Source organism: Sapajus apella, unplaced genomic scaffold, assembly GCF_009761245.1.
Source record: "Sapajus apella isolate SASKATOON/1434 unplaced genomic scaffold, GSC_monkey_1.0 scaffold82, whole genome shotgun sequence".
Classification (NCBI taxonomy): Eukaryota; Metazoa; Chordata; class Mammalia; order Primates; family Cebidae; genus Sapajus; species Sapajus apella.
The window spans coordinates 4,224,730-4,239,253 of record NW_022437022.1 but is presented as its reverse complement, the minus strand read 5'-3'; the positions used below and the strand labels follow the sequence as shown (position 1 = coordinate 4,239,253).

The 14,524-nt window shown below is 39.4% G+C and overlaps 1 protein-coding gene across 1 annotated transcript in view; it reads left to right on the top strand.

Annotated features, from left to right (window-relative positions):
- The window catches only part of PACRG (parkin coregulated), a 589,608-nt gene that overhangs the window by 236,519 nt on the left and 338,565 nt on the right, over positions 1-14,524 (top strand). The gene's annotated exons all lie outside the window — the stretch shown is intronic.

Below are 14,524 nucleotides of genomic sequence, written 5' to 3'. Positions count from 1 at the left end.
CTTCTTAAGTTAAAGGAACATTTTGTTTTATTTTTATTTCACTGTTTACTTTTATTTTTTGGTCCCACATCCATATAAAAAGGGATCATTTGGAAAGGTTTTCCTTTTAAAATTAAGAAGCCCAAAGCTCTAATGTCATCTGAGTTAGGAAATCTAACTTGAATTTTAAAACTCTGTGAAGGACATATGTCTAGCTCCAACCCCAGTAAAAAGAGGCACAAATAGAAATAAGCTGGACACAGACTCCCAGCCCTTTGCTGGAGAAAGAGGCCCTGTATATTACTTTGGGTACAAAGGAGGGCTAGATGAAATTTAACTGGAATTTCTATTGATGTCACTTGAATTTCACATTTAAAGGTATTACATTTTTTTCGCTAATGATATAAAACATACTTATGCTTTAGTGAGACGGGAAAACCATTGAAATCCTGAGAATAATAAGATGTTTGACTAAATGCATCACTTAGCCATCCTTCAGAACTTTAAGCAAAAGAAAATAAATTAATAAAAACAACAAGCCATCAATTAGGCTAGTGCAGCTTATGAAATGTTTGGAGCTTTGGAGGTAGTGCTTTGCAAATCTAGCTAGCAAAAGGTTTTGAAAACTATGCTAGCCTTAAGATTAACTCTATTTTGTGAAAAAGAATGCATTTCAAATATTAATATCCTAAGTTAATATTTAAATACTCATTTAAAAACCCATTTTTAAAATAGCTCAGATAAGGATTTTTTACAACTTATCTCATTTGTATGACAGACTGTTGCACACAGTGGCTCATATACAATTCTAAAAAGGAAGCTGAGATTCCCAAGCACACCAGACATATTTTTATGCATTTAGATTTCTAAATAAATCATATGTGGTAGGTCCTCTTAATGACCTGACGTATGGCAGTCGTTTTTGTCATAGAATTTGTTTCATTCATCTGTGGGTAAAAGTATGTTTTGTTTTTAGCATTAATGTATTCACTTGACATATTTATCAAGTATCTATAACATGTTGGACATTGACTTGACACTAAGGTTACAGCAGCAATCAAAACACTTTGAATCCTTTGTTTATTGAGCTTAGATTCAGGTACATGGAGGCAGACAATCAACAAAATGGGTACACATATGCATGTGTGTGTGTATGTATAGATGTACTTAAACAAGGCAAGAAGGAAGTCACTGCAAGGTTTGCATCGGTAGCCCGTGTGAAAGCTGCTCATAACCTTACTGATATATTGTGTCATCCCTGTTACTTTCACAGTTTCAGGGGTTTCCATGAAAATACTGACTGTTAAGATTGTTAAGGAAGCTTTTTAGAGGAAGAATCCAATTCCCTGAAATCCCGATTGTCTCACTTATAATTGCAAGGTATCCAGCCTCACCCCAAGGGTGTCACAGCATGACAGCAGGTGAAGTTGATCTTATAAGTAAGTACATTGCAGAGTTTCTGCTATTGTGTGTCAATCTACAACTCCAACCCTGTATTTCTAGCAGAGCTGCAGATCCATCTCCTCCTGCATCATGACCTTTATAATCCAGTGGTTGTCCAGACACCTGGATTGCAAATGCAACTCATCTAGCACCAAACTCTTCATCATCTCCTTTTTCTTCACCACCTCCGAGTCTACCACACCGCACTCCACATCTGATCTTTTCGTTTCCCCATTTTGAATGGTGGCACTGCCTTCTTCTGCCCAATCACTTAGGACTGGAACCGATGAGTCAGTCCTAGCATCCATCTTCTCTTCCACCATCTTCATTTCTACCCACTACCCTAGAGTCCTGCCTTTCATCTGGTGTCCTTATAATTAGACTCATACCCCAAGCCAGGATGATGCATCTAAGCTGTGAGCACAGGCATGTATTCCCATACGTAAAAAGCTTTAGTGATTCTTCCTTGTTGGAGTACCTGAGGCTGCCTGTGAGCTGGCCCCTCCCTACCTCTCTGCCTTTGCTCACACTCTGTCTCCTTAGCAAATCATTAGTGCACCAGCCATGTATTTCTTATGGTTCTTTAACCAACCATCATTTGCATCATTGCTTAAACTTTTGTTCCTCTTTGAATTTCCTTTTTTCTCTAGTGTGTGTGATGAAAACCAGCCTGTTCTGTCTAGGCTCAGCTCAAGTGCCCCCCTCTTCTCTGAACCCTTTTCTGGCCCCACCTCATTTAACACTCTGTCACTTAGGGGCCTCCACCGCATTTTGGGAAACTCTTCTCTTAGGCTCTGTACCATGTTAGGGAATTTTGTCATCTCCATGCCTAATGCCCTTTACCAGACTGTAAGCCTCACTGGAGGCAGAGACTGTGTCTTACTCATGCTTTTTCTCTCAGTGACTCACAGTTATTAGCATGTAATAAATGTTTCTAAAGTGAATGAGTACATTTGGTTTTCTGAGAAAGCTGTTGACTACACTGTTTCCTCTGAAGGTATGGTTGATGTGACTGGACCGCATTATGAGCTGAATTGAATCATCCCAAATTCATACATTGAAGCCCCAAACCAAAATGGACGTGGTGCATTTTGGGGTAATTAGGTTTAGTTGAGGTCATGAGAGTAAGGCCCCACAATGGGATTTGTGTTCTTATGGGAAGAGGAAGAGAGACCTGAGCTCTCTTACCACAAGGTGAGGATACAGGGAGAAGAAGTGATCAGCAAGCCAGGAAGAGAGCCCTCATCAGGAACCACATCTGCCAGCATCTTGATCTTGGACTTCACAGCCTCCAGAACTCTGAGAAATAAATGTCTGTTGTTTAAGCCACTAGTCTATGATATTTTGTTCTGGCAGCCCGAGCTAAGACAGGTCACATGGTACAAATGTGTGTTGGGAGGTTGCAAGAAAATGTATACTGACTGAGGAACAGCTAGATAGCAGCTTCTCTGAACTGCATTCCTGACGATGAACATGCCTCTGTTCAGGTTATCCATGAAAGCAAATTGTCTTAGGTCTTGTTTTCCTAATCTCATAATTAGGGGACTTTGATTAGAAGACCTCTAAGGTCACTTTGAGGGTTAATATTCTACATTTATAGATCTATGTTAGTTTTAATGATACTTACTTTGCAATAATAAAATGAAGATATTTACGGAAGTATAGGATAAAAATCAGAATAACTAAAAACTTAGTTATAAAAAGGAAGGCAAAGTTTTCCATAATGAATTGCTTATAAAAACTACCAAAGATGTTTGTTTGGGCAGGTGGAGACAAGTAGAGTAATTTAAAGTATGAAAGATTTCCTTTGTTTAAGGGATGCAGCTACTAATGACTAACTCTATGTAACAGATTTTTCCAAGAGGAAAAATTAGACATTAAAAGCTGTTCACATCTCAAGTAGGCAAATATCAAAGCATGGAATTTCTAATCTCTTGTCATGTGATGTATTTATAAGATGCTGATAAAATTCTCATTGGTCACAAATTTATCATGTGAAATTTTCAGTTCAAAATCATGTGTATGTAATGACATAGAATAAAACAGAAGTACCCAGAATTAACATTTTAATATATAGTGTAAGTCTATTTGTGTCTATATAAATAGCTATACATATAAATAATGTATATTTATTTATAATTATAAATTTATAGAATTATATGTAAAACTGTAAATTTATAATTACACATATAATTATAAATTTACTGTACTTTTATATATACATTTACATATGCTTTTATAAATTCATAATTTCATATTTATAAAATAATTATTACTGACCTCCCAATTCATCAGCATCAGGCAGGTGTTCAATATCAAAAGAACTCTGTCCAGCCCTGCATTTTTATTTTGCTATTCCATTTCAGTTGTAATATGTCGGTTATATCACGGGTTGAAGCTACAGAAATAGTCACCTTTCTAGCACTGTTTTAACCTTGATAGTCATTCCCCTGGCAGAAGACCCTTGCCTAATACATCTTTGTCAGCCCATAAAGACTAGTGAGATGTCTTGCTAGGAGGAGCTGGAAACCAGTAAATATTTAATGAATTGGTTTGAAAATGAATAAACAAGGCCGGGCGCGGTGGCTCAAGCCTGTAATCCCAGCACTTTGGGAGGCCGAGGCGGGTGGATCACGAGGTCAAGAGATCGAGACCATCCTGGTCAACATGGTGAAACCCCGTCTCTACTAAAAATACAAAAAATTAACTGGGCATGGTGGTGCGTTCCTGTAATCCCAGCTACTCAGGAGGTTGAGGCAGGAGAATTGCCTGAACCCAGGAGGCGGAGGTTGCGGTGAGCCGAGATCGTGCCATTGCACTCCAGCCTGGGTAACAAGAGCGAAACTCCGTCTAAAAAAAAAAAAAGAAAATGAATAAACAAATAACCACAACAGAAGTTGACTAGAGTACTAGTAATGCTGGAATACAACGCAGTGAAAACAGAAGCAGAAACTGGATTACAGTGGTTAAAGTCCTGAATGTGGAGTCAACCCCGATTTCACATTTCAGCTCTGCCATTTACACACTAAATAACTTACGGCAAATTACTTAATCTCATTAAAGCTTACTTTTCTTATCTATAAAACAAATGAGCTGCTCCGAAGGTAAAATGAGATAATGCTTAGTAAAATTTTTAGCACAGAGTATACTCTGATAACTTTTTAAGCTGTTTTTATGAAAAGTAACAATTCAGAAATAGTAAGTTAATGAAATCATATAGGCCTCCTTGTTTGTAAATTATTGGCATTTTCATTAAAGAGATGTGATTTTAGGAACTGCTTTAGTAAGAAAGGGGAGATTTGAAGTCCTGAGGGGCAGCATTCCAGGAGCAGGGTATGGCCTATGAAGGTTGGAAGGCAGGGCTTGGAATGACCAACAGATGTTCTGGACATCTGGGAATTTCCAGACAAGTTAACTGCACACAACAATCTAGAAGAGAACTTTAATCTGGACATAAATGCATTAGGAGGCTCCAAGTGAGCTCTTAGAAGAAGGAAGCCATGATCAATGCCTTATGCAAGAAGTAACCTGGCCACCAGCATAAGGAATGAGCAAAGAGAAGGCAGTTTTGAAGGAAAATCCTGAGCTAAGATTAGGAAGAGACCCACGAAATCACTGACTCCCAGGATCAGAATTATGAGTTTAGAAGGATAAACAGCAGGAATTGGCATGTGGGCAGGGCGACACCTTTACAAGGAGCTTCCTCTGGGAAATTCTCCAAGAGCTTTGAACATCTGAGTGTCATGACATCACTTTGTACTGTAACTATGTATCTGCTGTTGTCTCCTCTGGAGAGTGTGATGTAGGACATTGGACCTCACTGAGCTGTTATTTGGAAGTGTGCCCAGTGGGGCTGTGGCTGTGAAGATGGAAGCGCTTGAAGGGCTCACAGCTGGAGTCGGGCAGGGTGTGAGTAGGCACCTAGACAAAGGGTTGCATTTTGGTGATTATACTTTATTCTTAAGGGGAGCCAAGAAGGATTCTTAAAGCAGGAGTATGATACGAACATAATTGCACTTACAAGAACTTCTTTGCTAGAGTCATGAAGGATAGATAGTAGAAGACTGATGGCCCAGAGACCAGAAAGTAAGTCATTAAAGTTTCAGGTCAGAGGTAAGGCCTGCCTGTTGTCTCAGTCCATTTGGCTGCTATTAAAAATACTATAAACTAGATATTTAAACAATAGAAATTTATGTCTCACAGAGCTGGAGTCTGGGAAGTCCAACGTTAAGGCACCGTCAAATTCAATGTCTAGCAAAGACCGCTTTCTGGTTCAAGATGGTGCCTTCTGTCTGTTTTCACATAGCAGAAATGGTGAAGGATCTCTTTGGGCCTCTTTTATAAAGGGACTAATCTCATTCATGAAAGGCTTCATCCTCATGACCTAATACCTCCCAAAGGCACTGCTTCCTAACACCATCACACAGGGGTTACAATTCAAACGTGTGAAGTCGGAAGGGACACAAACATTCAGACCATTGCACGTTGGCTGAGGGGAACAAGAGTAAGGAATGGATTATAGTGATGCCTTAGAAGATGGAATTCATGGAAACCCACAGCCAATGACAGGCCTGAATTCAGATAAAGATGTAAATTTGGTAGAAGAAATCAAAGGGAGTTTTCACTTTCACTGACCTCTTTTTTTCATTTTATTTGGAAGTAGGAAGCAAAGGCAGGTGATGAGAATAAGGAAGCTAAAGCTGCACTAAAGGGCCTGAGGTTGTGCAGAAGGTTTGGGATGGGAGAGGGAATGCATCCAAGTCAACTGAGAAGAACATCGTGCAGCTCTGATACACTGATGTGCATGGTTTCAGGAGTGAAGCAAGTTGAAGGTTGAGTTGATGTAGGTTTGGAGATTTATGGAGAATGTCAGGAAAAAAATGGTCTGGCTAAGCAGGTGTCTAGTATTTGTTGAACAAATAAATGCTTGCCTGGACACTGTTTAAAAGGAATTGGTTAGGGATATGGTGCAAGAAAAGAAAGATCTAGAAATAGGTAACTCATCTTATTTCCTAAGACATCTTTATCAGAGAAGCCTCATGTGACCCAGAGTAGGTTCAGTGCCGTCTTATGCCCCATGGCACTTGGTGCCTTCCCTTCGCTGGATTTTGCTTATCTATCATTTAGAAGTGGGAAATTCATGACTATTTGTGTGATGTCATCATCCCCAGGGATCTGTCATTTCTGTTTTGTTGACATTGTATCCTGCATGCTGACACACAGTAGTCCCTCCATCAATACTATAGGGCTGGATACATAGATGCTAATGGAGGGGATGGCATGCATTTTTTAATATTTTGTTGCTTGTTGGTCTCTCATAAAGTTTTGTGAATTGCTTTAGTTAGCAAGAAAACTGGTAAATTAAATGACAAATGGTACTTTATTGCAATATAGTCTCTCTGGCTCATAAGGAAGAGAAATTTGTGAATTACATCAAAATTATATGGATATTACACAGTGATTAGATAAATAAATATAAAACTCTATAGCTTCAGGGCAACTTAAACCTAGCCTCTGTAATAATTACACTTAACCTTGACATTATTTGTAGTTTCCTTTTTCCGCTTATCACACGTTTTATCATACTAAGTGTTTTAAACTGGATAATTCTCAAAAGTAGCACATGATGTGTATTATTGTAGAAATTAATGCTTGCCTTAATAACAGATGCTTTCTATTTAGGGCTTGAAATGAAGAAGCTGATATTTTCCTAGAATGCATCTAGTAGCAATTTTATTACTAAAACTGAAAAAAAAAAAAACCTTTTTAGATATCAAATGTGTCTGATTTGTGACATGTCAGAATTCTGAATTCTTACACTGCCATTTCCTATAGAAATCTGGAAGTCTGTTATTAAAAGTTAAACTGTTGTGTAGATTGTCTGCCTAATTTCGTGATGTTTAGTTCAATAGATATGAAATCTATGTAACATCTACTATGTGGTCTTCATATCTTAGTTATATTTAGAATTTTGATCAATAGATTTCTGTAGAGCATTATTGAACTTTCTCATTTTTAATTATCTTATGTTACATCATAAAATGTGATTTTATTTAACAGCACAAATATGTTCTTCAAAAATGAGTCCATCAAATGAAAACATTCATAAATTCAAATCAGAATGAAATATAAATGCAAATTTTGAAAACCAAATCACTGTCTATATTTTTAAATATTCTGTATTTCCTCACCTTAAAAATTGGATGCTGTTATTCACAAGTATTACTAAAGAATATTTTTGTTCAGCTAACATCAAACTGTAGATTATTTACATAGTGAGTTACGTAGGACCTATCTTTTCCTCTGTCAAGCTGTATTCCAGACTGTCATAATTAATTAAGTAGGTGAATGAATCTCTGATGTGTTGCATGTCTGTTTCTATACTCCTCAGAGAGTTTCTCTCTTCCACTGTGTTGTAAAAAGCCAAATAAATTGGGTCTCTATTACTACTCCAGGTTATTATGAAAATAAACATCTGGTTTTACCTTCAGAATGTAGCACTGGTTGTTCACAATTAAAGATATGCATTTGCATATTAGCCTAAAGTTTAGTTTAAGAAATTATAATGAGATTGTTATATAATTCATTCTGCAAGAATATTGTCAAACAAAAAAATCTGTATCTGTCTTTCTCACTGAAATATTGTGAGAGCTAATGAGACATTTGTGGTTAGATTGTGCAATCCTTTCAGGAATCTCAAAGTAAAAACAAGATAGCACTTCCTTTTGAAAGGCATATGTTTTACTGTCAAACCAAACTTAAAGCAGTCAGAATGATACACATTTCTGAGTTAACTTCCTGCTTTCTTGGACATTTCAAAATTATTGATATTCCCATGTGACAGAAGCCCCGTAATGATGGAACCACGTAGGTGGAAAAAATTATTACCCAACTTTCAATCAAATGATAGAACATGGATATATAATATTCAAAGAAAAGAAAGTGAGAAGCTGAAATCATGCATAAATCAAAAACTTCAAAACAAATTAACAAACTGGAGCCTTACCTATGTCTTACTTATTCCCTAATTTTAAGTTAGACACTAAAAGAGGTGCAGTAACTAATTGTATTCACTTATCTAGTACTTGGTATGTGTTTTCATCTTAGGAACATCAAAATAAAGGAACTTTCTGACCACTGTTTATTGCTGATCAGGTTCAAGACAGAAAACCAGGAGTCGCTTCTGTTTCCTCCCTTTCCCTTCCTCCTCCCCTTCCATGAGATTGGTGAGAAGCTTAGATGTCATCATCTCCAAACACACCTCAAATTCCTGCCCTTCTCTCTCTCCTGTCCATGGCTACTCCATCATCTCTCCTGTCCATGGCTGCCCCATCATCTCTCCTGTCCGTGGCTGCCCCATCATCTCTCCTGTCCGTGGCTACCCCATCATCTCTCCTGTCTGTGGCTACCCCATCATCTCTCCTGTCCGTGGCTACCCCATCATCTCTCCTGTCCATGGCTACCCCATCATCTCTTGTCTTAAATACTGCAATCGATCTCCTTGTCACTCCACTGTCTTTCTTGCCACCCACTTTCCCCCACTATTCCATAGCCACAAGAAGCGTAGGTGAGCTTCAAATGTCACTCAGATCTTATTGCTCTACGGCAAGGACTTACCATTGCACTTATTTTACAACTCTAAGCTCTTTTCCTGGCCCCTGTCTGCCCCTTGCTTCTAAGATCTGTCCATTTTGGTACTCCTTCCGTCACTTCAAACCTTGACCGTTTCCTCCTGGAGGTCCTCTGCGTGGCATGGCTCACTCTTTCCCATGACTTAAGTCTCAGCGTCAATGTCACTATGTTCCAAAGGTTCTAGTTGACCCCTTAGGTAAAGCTGGTTGAGACCGTTTTCCTCCCCGCTTCATCCTCTCAGTTGTAATTTATTATGGTGAATGCTATTAATGTAGCAAAAAGCATCTCCTTTCATGTATTTGCTGCCAATTGCCATTGTTTTTCTGCACGCTTGTTGCATGTGAACTCTCTGAGGGTAGGAAGCTGGCTTACACTTAGCAACTTGGAGTAAACGAATGAATGGTCAAATGAAACATGCTGGTAGGCTGGATGCACTAGAGGCTCATGCCTAGCACGTTTCAGTAAAATGAGTTGGACGTGAGGTTTGACAGTGGCTTTTGCACTCTGCCTGCTGCCATGCCATGCAAATAGCGCCTTCTGTGGTGAGTTGCATTGTTAGTGAAATGGGCCTCAGTTTCCTCACCAGAAGCAAAAGAAATGAGAGCATATAATCACCAAAATTTCAGCTCTAAAATCTCCCAGGCTGTGCAGATGCCACCTATCTCCAAAATTGGCTTGAAATGCCACATGGAGGTAAGGAGTCTCTTCCTGAAGGAAAGAATGAGCGCAGTGTGAGCACGGTGTCTGGGGGGGCACATTGATATTCAGAGCTGCTGTGGGTGTATACTTAGGTTCTGTAGGGGAGCTCATCTTGCAGAAGCTGACTGCACTGAACAGGCCAGGGACCACCTGGTCCCCCTCTTCTCATTTGGCAAGAATCCCGGCTACCGATGAAAAAACCAGCTGCTTTCCTATGTAGTGAACAAGCACGATAATGTTTATACAGTTTCCCAACCTCTCTTCCCCGACCCACGTTCACCCCTCTTCACTTCCTCACCCAAGAAGAATCATGCCAGATAGATATCAGATTAAGAAAATGCTTCTCATTAGTTGTCTGCTCAAAACAACTTTGGAAGCAATCCTAGAACATCCCTTTGTATCTTCACAGCCCTTTATCTCTTGAAAGTTGTTGAGAGAGCTAAATTAAAGTTGCCTGCCATTAATCCTCGTGCTCAACACTGTAAATCAAAGGAATGAAATACTTCTCATCACAATTCAGATCCCAAACAGGTAAAAATCACAACATAAAACAAAATTTAATACTGGCATTGCTCCTGTCACCTACGCCATGTATCATGACTGAAGTAATCAGCAAGGGGCAGGCTTGTACTGTAACTCAACCATTGTTTCAGTGGCTGTGGGTTTTGTAAATACATTCTGTTTTTAATGACCCCATACTGAAAAGTTTGGGTAAAGATGTGGACATCGTTTTTACTTAGTTCTTAAAACGGATAGTTTAGATCCAGTCTCCATTATTCTTTTGCCATTTTACTTTGTATTGACAGCTTCCTTAACACAAATTCAAGTTGTAAAGTCTGATCTCTCTTCAGTGTCTTAGAGCGCTCTTGGGGAAGGCAAGAGCATTTGCAAGTTGCATTTGACAAGCGTTTTAGAGAGGGAAGGTGGCAAAATGAAGAATCAAACAATGAGTCAAAGGAGATAAGCTCTGCTCCAGGGCCCTGATATTGATTTGTGGAGCCTTGTGTCATCTTCCATATCTTTGCTTCAGCTCTTCCATTTACAAAATATGGATCATGGACCATACTGTCAACCTGTGTAACCCACGAAGTCCCTTTTTATAGATAAAGAGCCAGCACCGATCAAATGTGTCAGCCTCTTACAACCACAGCAGCATAATGAAGATCTGTAAGTGAGCATTTACAGAGCTTCCCAAACACCTTGGGAGGAAACCAGTCAGTGTCTGAGCATAGAGGATGTATCTACAACATAAAACAAAAACCACTACAGTGTCAGAGACCCCAGTGCCCTCACCATCACCTCTCCTGGGATCACACAGTCACAGAACTTGTGCATCCTCCTCCAGAATCATGCCCCAAATTTCAGAGGTGCACATAAATGGGGTAAATATTTTACTAGAGAATGTGGGTCAAAAGGAAAGCAACCTATCTTCAAAGTAAATCTTATGGAATGAGGTTTTTAATATTGTGAAAAGCCCAAAGTAACCATTCTTTCCTAACAAATACCCCTAGGGACAGGGGAGGCACAAGGTCTCTGTGAGTAAGTCCTGCCTTGTCGCAGCTTTCATTAGGTTGCAGAAGCAGCTCCTCCCTTCCCTGAGTGTTTTTGCATCCTTGAGGCCCCTATAAAGAGGAGCCAGAATCTGTTTGGTGCCACCTTTTCTCCTCCTTCCTTGTGGCTCTTCGTCCACTCTGTCACCACAGGGCTCACTGTTTTCTCAAGAGACACCTGGATCCCAGGCTCTAAGGCCTCTCACTCTGTAGCGCGTGTGGTCACGAGTGCTCTGACCTGCACGTGAGGATGGTTAGATGACAGAAGCCAGTCAGATGACAGACTGCAGAGCACTGGGTCAGAGATCCGAAACCCAGCATGCGGCCCTACCTCTGCCTGTCACAGGTTTTAAGACTTTGGTGAGTCTCAAATTTTGAAGACCTAGGTTCCCTCATCTATAAGATGAAGAGATTGGCTTGAGTGATGTTTGAGATCTTTTCTACCCTGCAGCGATTCATTATAAAATAATGGACATCCTCTGACTCCTATGGGCCAGTCAAGGGTTGAAGCTTCTTAAGGCCAATTATTCCTCTGCCATCTGACTTGCACATGTAGCAAAGTCTCTACAGATTGCCTACTTCAGTCATCTGATTGCATCTACTTCACAGATTCTTCTGGAATTTTTCTTCTTTCAACTGGCTATCGTGGTCAAAACCCTCATAGTCAACTATGATCTAGATAAGCAAGTGCCCTCTCTATTAAGAGTAGTATTCAATTACCTGTTCTTGCAACCACATTGACTGAGCTTCATCTCTGTTACAAATCATCGCCAGAACAGATGATCTCAGTGCCTCCCCGGCATTCGTATCTGATATATTAGTAGAAGACCCCTTTTCCCCAATTTCACACGCACAGCACTCATTGAAGTGAAAGCCTACGAGTCTGCCAGATTGAAAGACGAGAAGATCCCATAACACATCTGTGAGTCTGGACATCTCAAGTTGTCTTTCCATAGATTTTTAGACAGTGTGATCATACAGAGGGCTGAAGAATTGTTTGCTCTGTATTTTCCTCAGCATACTGGTCTGGTATGTCTAACACCCTGTAATAGTAAGCGATGTGCTCCAATATATGAGAATTTGGAAAAAAAATAGCTTCCGTAATGATTCTTTAAATTTAAATGTTCATTATGGCATTTCGGAATCCCGGTTATAAAGCATGTTTTAAAAATGTTTTATCCACGATGTCATACTTTTGAAGAAGCTGTGATCTCAGGAAGAAGAAATAGGTTACAAGCGTGCTCTATCATGGAGAAACTTACGTTTAAAACTGTAACACCAGGAAAGGAAAAAAGCATGGAACATGGACTACAAAGCATTGTTTCCAGTATGGTAATGTGATGCTGATGTTGGTGATTGCCATGGATTTTTTAACTCTAACATCAGTCCTCAACCTGACCCTGGCACTGATCAGTCATGAGGCAGCTGATGACTCCCTGCCCCTCTCTGGCCTCAGTCCCTTGGCTGTAGAATTAGTTAAGGGCGATCTGCCCTAGCTAGTTCACACTGGGGACTTGAAAGCCAAATGAGAGAATAGATGCGAGCCTGTTGCAAGTGTAACGCAATCTTTCCATCTAATGCGAAGCCTGGTTCCATTTCATGCGTGATCACCTTCAGTTGTGACGGCCGCCCTTGCTGATGGGACCTCTCTCAGGGATTTGCACTCTCCCCTCACCTTCAGCACTGAATGTCAGGTGGGTGATTCCCAGCCTTGCTGTGTAGCAAGCCAGGCAATTCTTTTACTGAAATGTCATTTTGTCTTTAAAGTTGTAAGTCTTCTTTCTTGAGATTCCCTTTTACCAGTTTTTTCCTCCCCAAAGTAGGTGTTCCACAATTTTCTACTTTTTTCAAGGTTATTCAGCATATTTATGTTGTAGTAAGTAATTATTTCAATAAAGGACTAAAAAAGTGCTAGAAACTCAATTGTCCTGCTTTGCACAAAGCCTTAATGTATATGTGTGTGTGTGTGTGCATGCGCACACTGTTACAGAGATCTGTAAAAATAACGGTAAAAATAACTATGGGGGTCCCATTATGTAGTCAGAAGGAGTTAAATGGACTCTACAAGTTTCTTACTGTCAGGAGAGAATAGATTTTCAGAAAAAATAAAGAAAAGGAAACAAGCCCCAAAGCTACAAATTTACCCACAGTATTTAAACTCTCCTCAGTGATTATTTTCTCAGGTACCCTTTTTCATCTGAAGTGTTAGTAGAAAGCTCTGGAGAAGAATTTACTTCAAGTAACATAATAATTATGAAATAGAAGAAAAGGGCCCTGCTGACTTGCCAGGGCAGGCAAAAAAGAAAATCGCCTGCCTGTCATGGGGCTCACTCAAGTATTTTGGTTCCGACATAGCTGTCCTTTCCCGTTGCAAATGGAGGGCAGCTGCCACCATGTGCCACCTCTGTAGTAAACATAAGTAGTGCAGTAATACAATGAATAGCAAGCCATTTTCATTTTTAAAATTTCAAAAAGGAATATGCTTTTTCACAAAAATTCAAGATGTAATACCAAAGTAAATTGTGCAAAATACAGCAATGCAACAATGTGGTTCCACTTTAAGAAAACCAATATACAAAATTTTGTACTTGAAAATTTATGTTACTGTCATCACAAATTATTTGCTTTTATTTCTTTGCAGTACTTTAAGGATTGTGGTCTCATCTACTTTATTCAAAGTGATTCATCTTACAACCAGTCTTTTCCTGGGATCTGGTATATCTCCATTATACACCACTGAAAATATGTACTAAGTAGGTTCCCCAAATAAAAATATGATTCTTTATATAGAATTTTCTGCCTTTTTCCTGTTTTCTATTAATGTGCATTCTGTTTTCTTAAATAATAATGATGATATTAGTAATTGCTAACACATATTATGCTTAGTGTATTGTCAAGAGCTTTATATTTAATCATGAATAATCTTATCAGGGAGACATCATTATCTCCACGTTACAGATGAAAAAAATGAATCATAGAAAGATTCATCACTTGCCTTTCTCATAACTTGTTAGCGATGAGTGGGACTTGAACCTGGAAATCCTTCTCCAAATCCGTGGTCTGAGTTACTGTCCTGTCAATTAGGGCTCAATAACAATAACTGTTTTGCCACAGCTTGTTATGACTGACTCTGACAGCAGTGAGCTCTCTCTGGTACTCAAGGTCTGACTCTCTATGGTATGCAAGATCTGACTTTTCTGACTTTTGCTGAGAACTTTGTG